The sequence below is a fragment of the Triturus cristatus genome, chromosome 9 (assembly GCF_964204655.1).
Source record: "Triturus cristatus chromosome 9, aTriCri1.1, whole genome shotgun sequence".
NCBI lineage: Eukaryota > Metazoa > Chordata > Amphibia > Caudata > Salamandridae > Triturus > Triturus cristatus.
In genome coordinates this window covers 370,441,795-370,459,247 of record NC_140592.1, presented here as the reverse complement: position 1 = coordinate 370,459,247, position 17,453 = coordinate 370,441,795, and the positions used below count along the sequence as shown (strand labels likewise).

The following is a 17,453-nucleotide window of genomic DNA, read 5'->3' as shown; positions in this document are numbered from 1 at the left end:
GTTTGGCCTGTGAGACAGTTTTAGCTGCCTTGTCAGCCTACTGATTTTCCCAAAAATTCATATGCCGTCAGCGCACATAGAGGGTCTGTTGGTTACTGGGCGTCCTCCATTGTTCTTAAATTGTCATTCACATTTTGCTTCTGCCCACATCAGCATACAGCATGAGGCTAAACGTCAACCCATTTTCATGTGACTCCTTTCACTTTGATTGACTGCACATTGTTTACATCCACCGAAAAAGTTACTTTCTCTTTGGTGACAAAGATGGTTCACAGTGTGCTGCTTTTATTTTGTTTTCATATGAAATGTAAATTCCAGCTATTCATTTTGCCTGCAATTTGTGCACCTACCTAGATTCCGGTTTCTTTTTTAGGTCTCACCTGGCAAAAGCAGCGCATGCGATGCCCTCGCTATTGCGAGAACCTTTTGGAATCGATTCTGCCGAGGGCTTTCGTGCACGCGTCTGCATGGACCAACACGGCTGCTCTTGCCATTTGTCCATAGCAGACAGCATGTGCGTGTCCGTAAGGACTGTGGACAGTCCCACACCATCTTACGAAGCTTTTGTTGTAATAGCAACGAAAATGCCGCTTTGCGTGTGCTCTTAATTAGGTTGGCTTTCACGAGATCGCTTTCACAATCGCTTTCACTTTCACGGCCACTTGTAGACACACATCATGAACGTGACGCTCTCCCTCTCCAGTTTTCACACATTACATACAGTATGGGGCTTTCTCCCACACCCACTCTAAATCTCAATATTTTCACAGCCGGTCTCCCCCTCCTCCACGCCCGCTCCGCTGCCTCAGCTGCCGTCCCGGCCGTGAGGTGCGGTCATTCTCTCACAGCACGTGGGTGCGTCTCCCTGGGAGTGTCTGACAGCAGCTCCCGCCCCTCAGCCGAAGCTGTGCTGCCGTGCCAGCCCACAGCCCTCAGTTTGACAGCGCCACTGCCCAGGAACTGTCTGCGATTAGCCGGGATCTGTCCAGAGGGTCTGTCTGTCCCAAGGCAATGATGCACGCGATGCGCTGCCTTCTGATTCTGGGTAAGGAAAGACATTATTTTACACACGTGCGCTCTGTGTCCCCGGGTCTATAACTTTCTGCCTGGTATGTACATTTCCTCCATCATGCTCCGATGACCACCGCTTTTCTTCCTACTCTACAGGATGTATTTTTCCGCTTCTAGGCGCTGTAAATTATTTTTTAAACTCGGATATGGAGGTGCAAGCAGCTCGAATGCTGCGTTGTATTCTTTTAGTGTGCACCCGCATGGCAGCAGCGCATTACTCGCTATTAGATAGCAGGTCAGGCATTCTGATCTCAGTCAGCCCCCTCCGACCCCACACTGTGTGGTCTGAAATGGATCTGTGTCCAGAGAATCGAAGCCCCTCTCTGTGCGGTCACTCACTCTTCGTGCCTTCCTAATTCGTTCTTCTAATTGTTGGTCGTGTCCTATAACTCATTAAGCATGCACTAATCAAGGCAATGGGACCACGTATACATTGGTTTCCTTGCGTTTTTAAGTAATGTGATGTGTGTAAAAATCGATTTCTGCCCGAGAGAAATTGTAGTGAACTTGCTATGTGTGTAGTGGCTGTTAAAGGGCCAGCACAGAGACTGACCTGTTTTTGTGCTATTGTCTTAAAGAGCCTATAAAATGAGGTGTCATCTGTAATACTCTTCGTAAACAGGGCTTGTCCAGGGAAGAGCCCGCCAGTGGGTGTTTAACACCATTTTCTTCATGGACAATCTAGCGACCTGCGTGATGCTCACGAAGTAGTCTTTCTAGGTGTTTCTTGCAGTGTTTATTACATACATGCTATATTTTATATTTGTTACAGAGAACGGTGAGATTTATGTTAATTGATAAATTGCAAAGGTATTTGTTTTTTTAAATGTCAATGATCGGACGATTCTAGCAAACTGAAATTTAAATCAGAAGGGACGTCTTTTAAGCCCTTTCCAGGTCTAAACAAGCATTAAAAATGCAATAGATCTCGCCTTTCATTAAGTTAAAACCATTTGCTTTGCTATACAATACCATTAGCAAAGCAAATGGCTTTAACATCATCAAAGGCGAGACCTGTTGCATTTTCAATGCTTGTTTAAGTTGTTATTATACAGTCATTAAGTGACATTGTAATGTTGTAGCTGCCTGAGATTTTATCTTTGAATAGGTAGTAATTTACTCTTCTCTTCTTCACAAATAACAATGATAAAAAACCTGGAACAACTGAAAGGCTTGCTATTTTTAAAAGAAACATCACTAGTAAAACAGCTGCATCAGTGATTTGTTTTTTAAATTCTAAATATATATTGTAAACATATGGCTGCCCTACTTAGGAGGTGGCATAATTTCTTTTTTGGCCTTCATTTTTGTGGCATTTGCTTTCAATAAAAAAAGTAAAATAATCAACTATTGCATGTGTACCAGGGCTGACACATTGACTTTACCAATGCTTGTTTTTCTTGTAATATTTAAATTCTACCTTTGCTCCTTATAGTTACTACTGTTTAATACTCTTTAAGATATACCTTCACCAACCCGTGGTTCCCATACTTCACTATTGTGTTTACTGTATTTCCCTGTACTCCCTTCATTCTGTCTCCCTGTTGCTTAATAAACATATACTTTTATCCATTAGGATTTCTTCTCTTTCTGATAATATTTGATATGTATACGTCTTTACATGCCACTGCTTGTATCTTTTTTCAGTACATGCAGGTATACGAAGACACAGCAGTCATGAGCGACAGTGGTTCAGCAAAGAACTTACCAATGCAACCAATCCCCTTCGCCTACCTAATGTCTACATCCATCTTCGAGACTTCTAAAGCGAACCCCAAGTTAAAATGGCTGCTGTTTCATATGAACCAGATGAGAACAATGTGCATTTCATGGTGACAGTATCTTTTGATAAAGGCTGCTTTGAAAGAACATGGTTCGCATTCTGAATACATGCAAGATTGTCATTCATGCGTGTGGGACATCACTTTCATGCATTGTACCCAAAGAGCCACACATTCCTGCTCCTAGCCCTGATAGCTTAGGGGAAAAGAAAGACTGCACACACAATAGTCTCAAGAAGAAAGACTGCACACACAATAGTCTCAAGAAAAAAGACTGCACACACATTAGTGTTAAGAAGAAAGACTGCACACACAATAGTCTCAAGAAGAAAGACTGCATGCACAATAGTCTCAAGAAGAAAGACTGCAGGCACAATAGTCTCAAGAAGAAAGACTGCACACACAGTAGTCTCAAGGATCTCTATCACAGATTCTTCCAACACCAACTTTCCATGGGAGAAATGTGCAAGAGTGGAGAAGATGGCTTAGGCCAAACTGAGATGCAAGAGATGCAATCTGAGAGAACACAACGTTGTGTGGTCACACTAATTATCCATGAAAAAAACAGACTGCTATTCATATGTCAGCTATTCTGTTTTTTTAGAACGCATTGTTTAGCTCAGCATCATTGGTGAAAGCACAGAAAGAGTCAATTCTTAGTTGGAAGGTCACTCTGAACTCAGGATTTACTTGTATATTTAACCTTTGAAATGTTTATATCAATATGGATTGACCTACTGTTGGTTAGCTCATTGAACTGCCCCCCCCCCCACTCTCCGAGAACGGTTCCTGGGTTTAATATCCTGCACTTGAGATTGACATGGTTCCTATTTCATTCCACTAAATTCGCATGCTGAGAGGTTTAGCAGAGATATGGATTTGTTGGTGGTGCATTGAAATAAATGTCAATAAATGTTAGGTGCCTAGTTAAGGCTGTGGAACAAAGATGTTTTTTCGTAAGTGTCTACATTTGTTCATGACCCCTGCACACGTCAGTAATGAGTTTTGGTATTCTTAACATGTGAAATTTTCTCCAGGGAGACGGTCTGATGTCAAAGTGGCTGGTGTGCCCTTTATCCTCACTGTACATAGTAACATCTTTGTGCCTCTCATTTTAGGGTCTTAGCTTTAATCCCACAATTAGATCAATATGACCTTGAAGACCTGTGCTTCTAAGCTTCTTTTTGCTTTAACAACTAGCCTGTACTTTGTGGCCGGCATGTCTGTTGCTTGCCGCCTTTTCCAGAAGTACTAGACAACCTCGTCACTGGTGGCATAAAACCAGCCTGTGCTTTGTGTATTTTTAATAACTTTGGTTTCCCTCGCAGCTAGCGAGTCCTCAGGGACCTGGACATCTCTGCTTTTATGGTTTTTGTAGAGTGATGAGCTTGCCTTTTCCTCGTACACTGAGCCCACAAACCCCAACAAACTCAAATACGCCTCCAATAACAAGCATTGGCAAAGCCACTCGTTTGTGGCACTAAAAGGCTGAGATATTGGATTTGGCAATGTTTTTTTTCTGCAGTGCCATTAACCAATGCCAAAATGGCCACCAGTGCATCACAACACATGCAAATGCATGAGGATACATTTGCTGGTCGTCTTGTAATTGCCTTTCCATTAAAGAAAACCAATTTCAAGATGGCCACTGAAGCATATAGATGCATTGTGATGAATGTTTGTTGTGTGTCATCAACAATGTGTGTATGTGATATGTTTCAAATATGACAAGCAATGGGTGTATGTGTTGTGATACATACATAAAGCCATTCCAAGATGGCCACTGATGAGTAAATATGCGTGAACCTTTGTCGTGATGCACCAGTGGTCATTTTGGCAATTTTCATTCACTTTTCCAACATGGCTGACGACTATTTTATAATGGGAAATTAAAAGTAAAAAAAAAAAAGAAATTAAAAGAAAGTGCACCGTAGTGCATAAAGAGGAAGTGTGTGGCCTGTAGAACTTTGCAGCTGCTTAGCCCTCATACAAAATAAATATAAAATAAACATAATAAATTGAGAACAGGAAGCTGGACAGCGATTATTAGAATGCATAGAGAAGCTGGGGCACTATACATTTAGGAGAAACAAGCAGGAGACAGACCAAGTAAAGACATACCATCAATGGAATACTGAAAGCCAAAAAAAGTCCTCCTAGGTTCAGCAGTGGAAGGATACAACTCATCCAGTTATAGCACTGTGAAACCAAAATACTCCTGGGTGTATCAAACATGAGTTAAGTGAGGAAAGTCAATATGCAATATGTGGCGTAAATCTTTTGACAGCACATATCGCAATCACAAGTCGTGTGATAAGCACCACACACCCCATCTAAATTTCAGCAAGTAAAAGTTGCCAACATTTACAGGGGAAATAAAGTCGGCTAAATAACAGACAAGCAGATTTTGATGCAGTAGGCCACAAAATCTGCATTTTATACTCCATTCCATTGGGTGTTATTTATCACACCCAATACATTTTGTCTAAATATATCAGGTGCGATAAATACCGCACACTTCTCCAAGTCGATCATGATCAGGGCCTAATTATAGGCAATGCATTGGATTCAATAGATCTGTGACAGACAGCTGAAGCAGTCTTTAGCCGAGACCTAAAAATTACTCACCACACCTTCCATTAGCCACCTTGTATGTTATACCAGTGCAGGCCTTCTTCCTTTCAATGCTTTTGAGCTCGTGCCCTCAGGCTTGCCTCATTTTTAAAATGCAAAAGATTGAGCTAGATTAACCAGTGGGCACAGTAGGTGCAAGCCTAAAGGTGCCAGCCCAAGTTAGCACTATAACATTGTGCACGTAGGTGCTTCTGTGTTGCAATGATGCCCTGTTAGAGATAATAAACATGTGGCAGAGTGCTGGCACCAGAGGTTGGGTTAGCTCTGAAAGGTGTCCCTTTCCCCTGTGGGTGGGTTAGTGCCACCCAAGTACAGAATCCAATGAGTGGGGCTCAGTGCGAGGTAATGGACCTAGGGGGGCTTCTTGGTTAAACCATGCCGCCCCCCTCCACAGATAAATCTTCAGTAGAAAAGGCTTGGTTAGTGACTCCGAGGTCTATCTTGTTCTGCTTTAAAAAGGACTAAACTCATTAAAACTATGTAGCTAAGAGCTAACCTACCTAAAATATCCGGAAACTGGCAAGGGCTGCCCCGAACATCCTCTGTGGTCCTTGCACCCGTGCTGGGATGCTAAGCAGATGTCATGCCCTGGTCACTAGGTGATGGATGCTTTTGCACCGACCAGAACCTTCACCCGACATTGATAGATGGGGACAAACAAACACTGGATGAGGCTGTGTACAAGTCACCATCCAGACAGGAATGACGAGGGTCACGCTTTGCACACTACAAGCACCTGGCATGGCCAAATGACCCGACGTTCAGGGAGGGTCACCCCCAAAACCGCCAATTAGCATGGCGTGGAAGCAGGCATCTCTGGCTTGCATTAGAAGGGAAGTGAGAGAGGGGCCCGCTGTAATTACTTCCAGGAGGGGTGATTAGAGGCTAATTCTTAAATGGCAGAGAATGAGCTTCCCGAAGGCATTGAAAATGGATATTTATCTGAACTCTCCTCATCCACCTTCTTTCACTCTGACTGTCTGCTGGCACAGCATGCCAACCTAGGATTCATGCCCTACTTGCACTTACTTGGCCATCCCAACAATTCCATCTTCTCTGGCCTGGGAAATATGGGCATTGTACCTTTTAAGGACCAACTAAGGCAGTTGTAACCTTATGTTTTATATTGGGGCCAGCTTTCATGAGCTCACTCACCTCTGAATGTAGGGCTCATTCACATATCCCGTACCTTGGCATTGCCCATACCGTACCAGGGGGCAGGGCTTTTGCGTCTTCTTAAAATGTGTATCACAAATATCACCATCCGGTTCAACAACTTTTGGTGCCTCTGCATAACTGACTCCAAAGGCAGAACCCTTAATATATCTTGAACCTGTGCACCACTGGTAATACTTATAGGATATTCTCACTAGACTGTCATTCCTTCTCCACCTGTGTCTCAGAGCTTCTTCCCTCAGTGCAAGGCCCTATCACACCTGCTGCAGCATCTGGTCTACTTCTTGCTCTTTACTGATCCAAGATCACTTTTCTTTTCTTTGTATAAAACTGAGATCCATTTTCTTTCTTTCTACAAGTGAGATGTCACACAAAAGGGAGACTCTTTTTAAATACCTTGGAATTGCTAGACCAGTGCAGATGATTTCATACAATTATGTGAATTACTGTTTCCATCCGTGTGGCAGATATGGATTCTCCCTTTTGGGTCGTCATCAGGTCAAACTTAATTCCATTCAGGTTGGTTAGTTTAGTAGAAGAGAAAAGCAGTGAGCATCTATAGAATGCTCACCACGAGGATCTGACGGGCAGATACCAGATATAGGTTTCTACCCAATTCAGTAGTGCATCTTTTTATCAACCTCAGACATATGACAGGGCAAGTGAACAGACCAGCATCCTAATCTATGGCCACAATATCAAACATAGATCCCTGCCGTGGATGCAGTCGTCCATTGGGCGACCAGATGTGTCACATTTCTGAGTCAACCAAGGAATGAGTTAAAGCACAAGCCTGAGAATTGTTTTAGGTCATTAGGTGGGCCAGGATTCAACTGCAGTCCCACCGGATGATGTCTCACAGCTTCAGAGTCATAAAAACATACATTTTAATCCTAGTCTGGTGGGCTGCAACACTCAGGCTTCATGCCCCAATTTCAGAGGCTCACTGCATCTCAATTGCCGTTCTCGACTCTTTGCCTGTGTACCCCCAAGGGAGTTCTGGGAACTGGAAAACTGTAACCTCTCAAAAAAATCACAGGTTTCCTCCTTACAACGGCCTTCAGCACTCTACTTTTAATATCATTCTTTGGCTCCACTAGCAGTGTTCCTTTTGGGCCTTTTGTGGGTAGTCACACTCCGGGGACCACCCCTACGCAATGGGTAGGCAAGTCCACCTCAATCCAGCCAATCTCAAGAACTGCAGCCTTACCCCATTTAGTTCAGCTAATGTTGTAATTGCTAGGAAACACAAAACATGCTAATTTGCCCCCCTGCACATGTCCTCTGTTAGAAAATGTCCCTCTCTTAAGTATCATCCCAAACTGTTTGCCCTCCTCCTCCTCTTTCTGTTGAACTCTTTTTGTTGGCCTTAAGGCCCTGAGCACTTTACCACTGCTGACCAGTGCTAAAGTGCATGTGCTTCTTCCCCAAACACATGTGTAATTGGTGTATACATGATTTGCATATTTAATTTACCTGTAATTCCCTTCCAAAGTAGTGTACCATATACCCATGGCCTGTAAGTTAAATGCTACTAGTGGGCCTGCAGCACTGATTGTGCCTCCCCTCAAAGTAGCCCTTCAAACCTGTTTCAGGCTACCATTGCAGTGCCTGTGTGTGCAATTTACTGCCACTTCAACTTGGCAATTAAAACTACTTGCCAAGCCTTAAACTCCCCTTATATTACATCTAAGTCACCCCTAAGGTAGGTGCTAAGTAAAACCAAAGGCAGGGTGCAATGAAAGTAAAATGTAGGACATGCACTTGTATGTTTTACATGTCCTGGTAGTGACAAATAGCCTATTTTGTTTTTCACTACTGTGAGGCCTACCCCTCTTATGGGCCAGCATTGGGAATTTCTTAATACCCTTTAAAGCTGTAATTCCTGATCAGAAAGAAATAGCTTTTTCATGTTTCATATGTTTAGGATGGTAATGATAAATCCTCCTTACTGGTGAAGTTTGATTTAACATTACTATTTTAGATATGCCACTTTTAGAAAGAGGACATTTCTCTGTACTTACTGCTCTTTGTGCCTGACAGTCTGTCTCCAATACATGTTTGGGATGGGTGACAGCTACAGTTTGTGCATTCCCTCTAGACAGCCACAAACATAGGATGGTCAGGCTCATCTGCATTCTGAGTACTCGCCTGAATTTGTCTGCATTCTGATGGGTCTTCCTGGGCAGGGAGGAATGGAAGGGATTGAAACTTACCCTCCAATAGGTACTTTCTCAGCGGGCCCTGCATGGGTCCTGTAGCCGGCCCACCATCTGTCGCAGTCGGCCTGAACTTTGGATTTGCACCGGTCCCTCGAACCTCAAATAACCTTTTAATCATGAGTGACTTCTTAGCACTATTTTTGCATTTAATCTTTAAAAATTCATATCTTGACTTCTACTGATTGGAGTTTTGTCATTTCGGTCTCATTTTGCTCAGATAAATATTCTCTACTGTTCTAAAGCTGTGTGGAGTCTTTTTGTGGTGTTTTTATTGTGTTTCTGTGTGTGTGTGTGTGTGTGTGTGTGTTTGGGTTGCACAAATACTTTACACATTGCCTCTTTAGATAAGCCTGACAGCTCTGTGCCAGGCTGCCAGAGGGTGAGAGCAGGTTATCTTTTAGTGTGTATCTAGCTTACCCTGACTAGAGTGGTGGTTCCTGTCTGGCCTCGGTGGATACCTCTGCCAACCAGGAATCCCATTTCTAACATCCTCCAATTGTTCAATTTTGATTTCCAATTACTTCAGGAAGTCAATGGAACAAACTGTGAACATGCATTCAGTAACATGTACCATTCAAGAATGCTTGGAGGCCATATTCTCTATTGGCTGGGCCTCAGCTTGCACCTTATGTTCTGTCGCCTCGGGATGTACCTACACAGCAAGAAGCTTACGCTCATTCGACGTCACTGCCATTTCTACATTGCATCTGATTTACTCCCAGTCCCTAATCCCTGCCCGGAGTAGTGCTTCCCTGTAAGAAAAACTTAAGCTTTCAGTTGTTGCTTCAATACTGTTATCATCACCACACTTAGCCAAGTGCTAGGGACAAAAATAGTCCTTCATATCTGTTTTATGTCCAGCAATTTCCTACGTTGCCTGTGGTAAGCTGAGCTGAAATGCTGGGGATGCCCAGACAAAGAATCAGGCCAAACACTTATTGCCCACTTCTCAGAAAGAGCTTCCTTTAATCACAACCTCAAGCAGTCCTTCAGAGCACTCATCCTGTTGCCGTCATGTCATTCTGCATCACAGATGGTCGTCTAATCTCCATTTACATCTCATCACCTCCCTTCAGGAGTTTCTTGTGCTGCCCCGATGGAGGAAATTGGGTGGTCAAGTTCTTCTCCACCTGGGAACTCCTAAGAGAGGTGCATTACTGTGCCCTTATCAAACTACAAATCCTCGGGTGGTCTAGAGATCACAGCGCTCATTATAAAAGTGCTCTTGTAGTCAGCGCCATCTTGGCTTCATGAAGACATGCTGTGGTCGACTTGTCACATCTCTGGTGCCAGAATTGAAAATGCCAAACCACCTCAGACAACATCCAAGGACAGCACCAGGACTTCGCCTTACCTCAAGGATAGTCCGCCACTTCGAACATTGCACTTTGCAGCACAAATCAGCTAAAAAATGGAGCGTGCATCAAAGTTTAGTTAAATGGTGGTCACGTCTGGCCTCGGTTGGCCTCACCCCACATTCCATAAATTTAGATCGACTTCCTAATACACTTATGAAATATTAATGTTCTATGTACATATTTTCTTTCCCTGAAATATCCAAAGTGTGAAATACAAAAACATGTAGTTAGAAGTGTAACTGATTCAAGTTCCATTAAATAGTATCAATTGCCTGCTTCAGCACAATGATGCATATGTTCCATCTTTCAGTTAAGGTTTTCAGCTATTTCCCTTCACCAGTGCTCCACACTCAATGTTTGCTCCATGCAGTCTGCTGTTTTTTTTGTTTTTTTTAAAAACCTTTATTTACACATCAAATAGTCACAGTCATGGGCCTACAACCGCCTGGGCCGGCCGCTAACGTAGAAAAAAGGGAGGAAAACAATAATACAGCAATCATGAGAGCAGGAGCGAACCGCACGCGTAACGGCTGCAGCCGCCCACAACTGAACCCAGCACTACAGAAAGGTTTCTTATTAACTGTTTTATAAATAAAAACAACAAAAGGAAACTTAGACCAGGCAGAAGAACTCCATTAGCAGGGACTTGCTCTCTCATGAGCGGGGGACAACAGCGACAGTGCAGCCCATTACACAGTTACTCGCGTTAAGAAGGGCAGGGGGGGGGGGGGGCAGGGAAAAGATCGGTCATCAATCCTGCAAAGCGAAAGGGGAAAAAGACCAGGAACATCAAAGTCAAGGGGACATCGTTACGTCTGGTGTGACCACCAAGGGGGGGGTGCATATATCCCCACGGTAGGAGTTCCAGGGACCCCACATCTTACTCCATTTCTTAGGTTTGCCTCTGGCCACGTAAACCGTCTTCTCTCGGAACATGCGCCAATCCATATTCTCTTTCCACTTCGTAACTGTGGGAGGCCTACCGGAACCCCAGAGCTGTGCAATGTCTCTTTTAGCGATCATGTTGCCCAAAGTCACCCAGAGTTCTTGTGCCACATCGCAGTCAGTCGGTTCCCACACATTCAGCACACATCGCCGAGCCTCAGGGAGCAGAGCCACACCCGTAACCTCCTCCATCACTGCATGCACACCAGTCCAGAAACGTAGCACCTTCGGACACTCCCACAGAATATGAAGAAAAGTACCAAGCAGGCCACAACCACGCCAACATAAACCATCACTTGTGTAACCCATGCGAAGCAAACGGGGACCGGTGACATAGACCCTATGTAATATCTTTAACTGCACAACTCGAAGGCGAGCCGGTATGGCAACCTCCCTCGGTGAGGCTATGGCCGCGACCCAGTCCTCATCATCCAATTCTAGGCCATCGGCGACCCAGACCTCTCGCAAATGTGTGAGGAGGTCCGCTCGAGTATTGATCAGTTTTTTGTAGATCAGGGAAATAGTACTATCCGGCAGGTAACCATCAAGTAAACGATCTTCCAATGGGGAGGCTTCAGGGATATCTGCAGGATTCGGGAAATCGGAAAGTAGCGCATGGCGCATCTGCGCATAGCGAAAGAACTCCCTATCGCTCAGCTTATATTCCGTCCGAAGAGCTTCAAACGTTTTAAAAGCGCCCTTCGTCCAGAGATCCCCCACACGACTAATCCCAATCAAATCCCACTTCTCAAAGCCCTTAGTACGCCATAAACCACCCAACGCATCAGACGTATACAGTGGAGTCGCACGAGACAGACGGCCCGTCCATCCCGTAGCAGCGGTGGCGCAGTGCCAGGCACGTACTGCATTTTTCGTAGGACCTGTCAATTTAGTGCTTCCCTTCGTAGAATAAAGCGCCCTCTTGAAATCTCCGCCCGGCAACAGTAGCTTATCCATCTCGTACGCGGGGTTCACCGCCGGGCCATATGTCCCATGGTTCACCGCCACCAACTGGGACGCCCAATAATACCTTCTAATATCAGGGAGAGCTATGCCACCGTCATACCACGGAAGGGTCAATTTAGCGAGAGCAATTCGCGGTCTCCCATCCCAAACTAGTTGCCTCTGTAGGCTCTCTACCTCACTAAAATATCGGGCGGGCACCACGTCCAGCGTATTCTGCAGTGCATACAAAAAGCGTGGAAGAGACATCATTTTGAATGAGGCTGCCCGGCCAAGCGGCGATAGCGGGAGCTTCCGCCAACGAGCAACATCGGCACGCAGCCGCTGGAGCGGGGGCAGCAGATTCAGAGCATAACGGACCGCCGGATCCAGGGACACGTGGATACCTAGGTATTTAAATCCAGAATGTGAAATCTGAATCGGACAGCCACGAGGGAGAAAAGGGGGGTCGCCAACCAGCACATAAACACAGGATTTCACCCAATTAATGACAAGCCCTGAATTGCGACCGAAGGAGTTTAATACATCAAGCGGGGAGGTGAGATAGAGCAAAATATCATCTGCGTCAGTCTGCTGTTTTTGGTGCTGTGGCTGGACACTATCTCGGTCAGTATGAATTTGTAGTTTGAGCCCTCCCTAGCTATCAGGAATAGATGGCAAGCAAGAGGGAACAAGCATTTACAATGCAATGGTCTCGGCATTGGTAAAGTTAGAGCTATTGGCATTGCTCATGACATTATTTTTGTTTATGTTTTTGTTTTTAAAACATTTAAAGAAACGGCATTGTTATTTACAATGTCAATAGCTTAATCACTCTCCAATGCGAGACCTATTGCATTTGCACCCACACACAGATTAAGCTATTGACATTGTAAATAACAATGCCGTTTCTTTACATGTTTTAAAAACATAATCAAAAATAATGTCATGAGCAATTCCAATAGCTCTAACTTTAACAATGCCGAGACCGTTGCATTGTAAATGCTTGTTATAATGATCCCCACAATGCAGAGAAAAAAACTTGGGTTGGAACAGTTCATCATGCATGCATGGGAAGCTTGGCAGGGCAGAGGGAATTGACCCTGTTCTGTACCATTGATTTGGGCATTTTATGTGTACACAATCCCTGTATTTACAAAACTGTAACATAGTTTTTATGCGTGTCATGTCCTCTGCTATGAACTGTCATTAAGGGTGCAAGGCTGTTGTCCTGGGTTTGCATTTAAAATCTTTTGAATTGCATTCTGGGAGTTGTAGTCCTAGATCAGTTCACTGGATACAAGTGACTGCACAAACTTTGAAACTGTGATTTGTAAAAGAAAAGCCCTGGACTGCAGCAGCATGCCCTTGAATATACCCAGTCGCTCGGTATCCTTAATTTCCACATCGTTCCCGCTGGCCCCATGTCCGGTGTGTGACTTTCAGCCATCCCGCGCTTTTCACTTCAGGCATTACAAAGAAGCATGCGTTGGTGCAGTTGTGTACCAGAACGGAAGTGGCTGATGGACACCATGTGAAGGGGGTGGCGGGGTGGGGACAGTGGTGCTGGAATAATCTTCAGAGTGCCTGTGCTGTCATCAATGTTATGTCAATCTGGGTAAATCATTTAATCTCCCCAAGCCCATTGACGGTGCATGGATACCCTCACGGGTGACAAGCCGCACTATATAAATCCACAAATGAATTATTTATTGAAATTACGAGAAGGGTGAGGTGGGGAGAAGTGAAGGCGTAGCAGAGAGATGGGAGGGTAATTGGGTTAATAAGGAGGAAGCAAGAGGATGGGTAGTGAGAACAAAAGGATAACTGTGATGGGGAGAGAGGAGGGCAAATTGGAAAGACAGAAAAGAGTAAGCAAGAGTGAGAGGAGGGCGAGGAACAGAGAAAAGGGTGAGGAAGAGAGAGATGGGTTAAGTGGAGAGAGAAGAGTGAGGTGGAGAGAGAAGAGTGAGGTGGAGAGAGAAGAGTGAGGTGGAGAGAGAAGGGTGAAGTCTAGTCAGAGTAAATTGAGGCACAGTGAGAGGTTTGCGAGTTCAGGAAAGCGAGAAAGTAGGACAAGGTGGAAAGAGAGGAGGATGAGGTGAGAGGTAGATTAAAGGGAAGTGTAGAAAGTGAAGAGACGTACGGAAACAGGTGGCTAAGATGGAGAGTGAGTTGGATGATGTAAGGAGAGAAGATAGTAGGGTGAGAGGAAGAGCGTGCAGTGAGCAGGAGAGCAAAGTGAAATGAAGAGAAAGAAGGGTGAAGTCGGAAGAGAGGGAGTGACACGGAGAGAAAATAATGTGATCTGGAAACAGCATTAGGGATGAAACCAGTAGGTGTAAACTTCTAGCAATGCTCAATGAAAACTAGTAGTCAGAACCCGATAATAGGTATGGTATGCAGTTCAAAACCGTACAAGACCACCCAACATGCACACACCAAGCTCAAAGACACCTGGGGGTCTCTGGACAACCCCGCTTATCTTTATGGCCTATCCATTCTTCTTCTTGGCCCACCCAGATCCCAAATCCTGGAGCCAGGCCTGATTTGCAGTTGATAGTGACATGCGGATGGCCCGACTTATCTAAATAGAGGACAAACATCTGCAGTCGGGGCAGTCAATTCTAACAGCAACTTATTTGGACAAGCTATGGGAACACCAAGTTATTTGCATCGACGCAAATAACATCACGAGCCAGTGTAGGAGTCAAAGTGCAAGTGCCGGGAGCGTGGGAACAAGTGCCAAAATTAGATTTCAGAACAGATATCTTTCAGGTAAACCGTAGGGAGCATGAAGGCAAGTGGGGGTACTACTATTACCCAATATCTCAGGATGCTTGTCTTGTGCAGTCAGCACACACACCAGTCTCAATGGAGGCTAATATTTGATGCGGTTTAAACTGTCAACGCCCTTGGGTTGGAGATTCTCACTTGTTACTGAGGAAATGTGGCCTCGAACACACAGGAACACAAATAACTGGGATAAGAGCTCCACGATGTGCCAGCCCTGGGCTGACACCCATCAACTGGGCGCTACTGGCATCCTTTGCAGAGGAGACACACATGCCCAGCATCCCCAGGGCCGCGTCCTTCAAGTAAAAATAAATATGTCACCTACCAGACAGCAGCAAAGTAAGGAGACACGAGGAGCGGCAGGAGGTAAAGAAAAAAGAAGAAATAAAAGCACGACCCAGGGACGGAGAGGAGGGAGCGGTCCCGTTAGAGCAGCGTACAGATGACCGCCCTTCTGAATGCAGTTCTTCCTCCTCTCAAGCAGTTGCCGGCCGCTGCTAGGAAAAGCTGCCGGCGCGCCTGTCAATCGTCTCGCAGGACCCCTCCCACCATCTTTACCTTTTGTCCAATAGGAGGCGCAGTAGCGTCGCCGCGTGACTCGCGGGGTGAGTTCTGGCCCTCGAGTTGATTGGCTGAGGTCAGGTGGGATGTTCAGTGTGGAGGCGGTGGGGGTCGAAACTCGGGAAGGAAACGAAGGGAGGCTGAAAGCTTAACGAGGCGAGTTAGATTTCGAGGTGTAGGCTGCTCTTGTTACCTCGGTGGCCGTGACGTTCCTTAGGAGCTGTAGTACATGATGGAGCACAAAGATTGTTTAAGGGGAAACACTGGAAGAAACACTGAGCACAAGTGCGACGTAGCCAAGACCAGTGCGAGTCCTAATAAGGGGAAACACTGGAAGAAACACTGAGCACAAGTGCGACGTAGCCAAGACCAGTGCGAGTCCTAAAAAAACACGAGGGCACTGAAAGACACCATCGCCTTTCTCCGAGGCACAGCAGAAATGCCTCGGAGAAAGGGAGCGTCCTTTTCGGATTCGGGGGCGTGTTTTGCTGTTGTCTCCTCCCTGAGACTTTTCGCAAAAAACACGCCCCCCGATCCGAAAAGGACGGGGCATGATTGGAGTGACGGGACCTCTTCTCCAGCATTTACTAGGCCAGCCAATGGAGAACAGGGGAGAAGAGGGGCGGGTTCAAGCCCCTCTTCTCCCAAGTCATTATCTCTCGCGAGCGAGACTGCGCAAGCGCAGCCATCGCTAGCCGAGACCTAAAAAGTGATATGCCCTAATGGGGATGATAAGTAATGTAGATGTGAGCCAGAGCTATGGAGGTTATCAAGAGAGTTTGAGGGTTGGAAGACTTGTAACAGATAGGAGTTGGGAAGGTTATCAAGAGAGTTTGAGGGTTTAAAGGCTTGTAAAAGATAAGAGGCTGCTAGTGATTGTGGATGAGCGATAAACGAAGATGTGGTGGAAGTAAAGTGTGTTAAGAGAAGGAAGAGAAGGCGAAGGGGGCAAAGCCAGATAGATATGGTCGAGAGTTCAGAGGGTTCAGACAGGAGGAGAATTGGGATGTGCAGGGAGAACAGTAACATGAAGTAAGTATGAGAGACAAGAAAATGATCAAATGTTGGAAGAAGAGAGAGGACGTATATAAAAAATGGAAAGTGACAGGAAAATGTTAAATTCTTCTAGGTATTATTTGTTCTACACTGTTGTGTACCTTAGCGGCACAGGCTGTCTCATCTGCAGAGTCACCAGAAGACTCGCGTTTTACACATTGATGAGGGAGCTCACATCTTCCGGGCGTCCTGGAATATCCACACCTACACCAGTAAATTGCTCCTGTCATATTTATTTATTTATTTAAAGGTTTATATAGCGCCAGAATCGACTCCGAGGAGTATCTCTGCGCTTTAGTGGAGGCATATCAACTGTACAGTGAAGGCTGTGGGTTATTTTTTTTATTGGAAGCAAAACTAAGTGGTTTTAAGTAATTTCCTAAAAACTAAATGATTTGAGCATTCTCTTAGAAAAAGGGGAAGTTCGTTTGGGGCGTATGGATTCTAACGAGCCTCTATAAGTTCATCAGAGTTATCCTTCTCAGGGTAAGGAACCATGACACCTTAGCTACCTGTCGACCACCAATTATCTCAAGGAGTAGAGATCCTCCCACCTTCTCTGTTCTTAATTTGCACTGGTGCTTAAAGGTTGTGGGTGTCTACTCATTTTTGCATTTTTCACCATCAGACTTTGACCTAGAGCAAGAGCTAGAAAGGTAGAAAATGGTGAAAGAAGGAGGAAGAGAAAGAGAGAAAAACCGTGACAAAGGTGGATGACATAAAGGAAAGACTCGCAAGATAAGAGTCCGAAAGTGTAAGATGGTGGAATCAAAACTAGACAGGCTTGATATCTGACAGCCCTGGATCCTAAGAAAAACTTTGGAGCTCCGCACTTAATTTGTTTTATTTATAAATTACTCTTAGTGTACCTTCTGCAGCAATAAACTGCTGATACCACCCTCAGGAGTAGG

At 45.0% G+C, this 17,453-nt stretch overlaps 1 long non-coding RNA gene across 1 annotated transcript; it reads left to right on the top strand.

Moving 5' to 3' along the window:
- Positions 1–909: 909 nt before the first annotated feature.
- Positions 910–3,797, top strand: LOC146797966 (uncharacterized). Its single transcript, XR_014968572.1, has 2 exons — positions 910–1,045; positions 2,719–3,797. It is a non-coding gene; the product is annotated as an uncharacterized LOC146797966 (long non-coding RNA).
- The last annotated feature ends 13,656 nt before the right edge of the window (positions 3,798–17,453 follow it).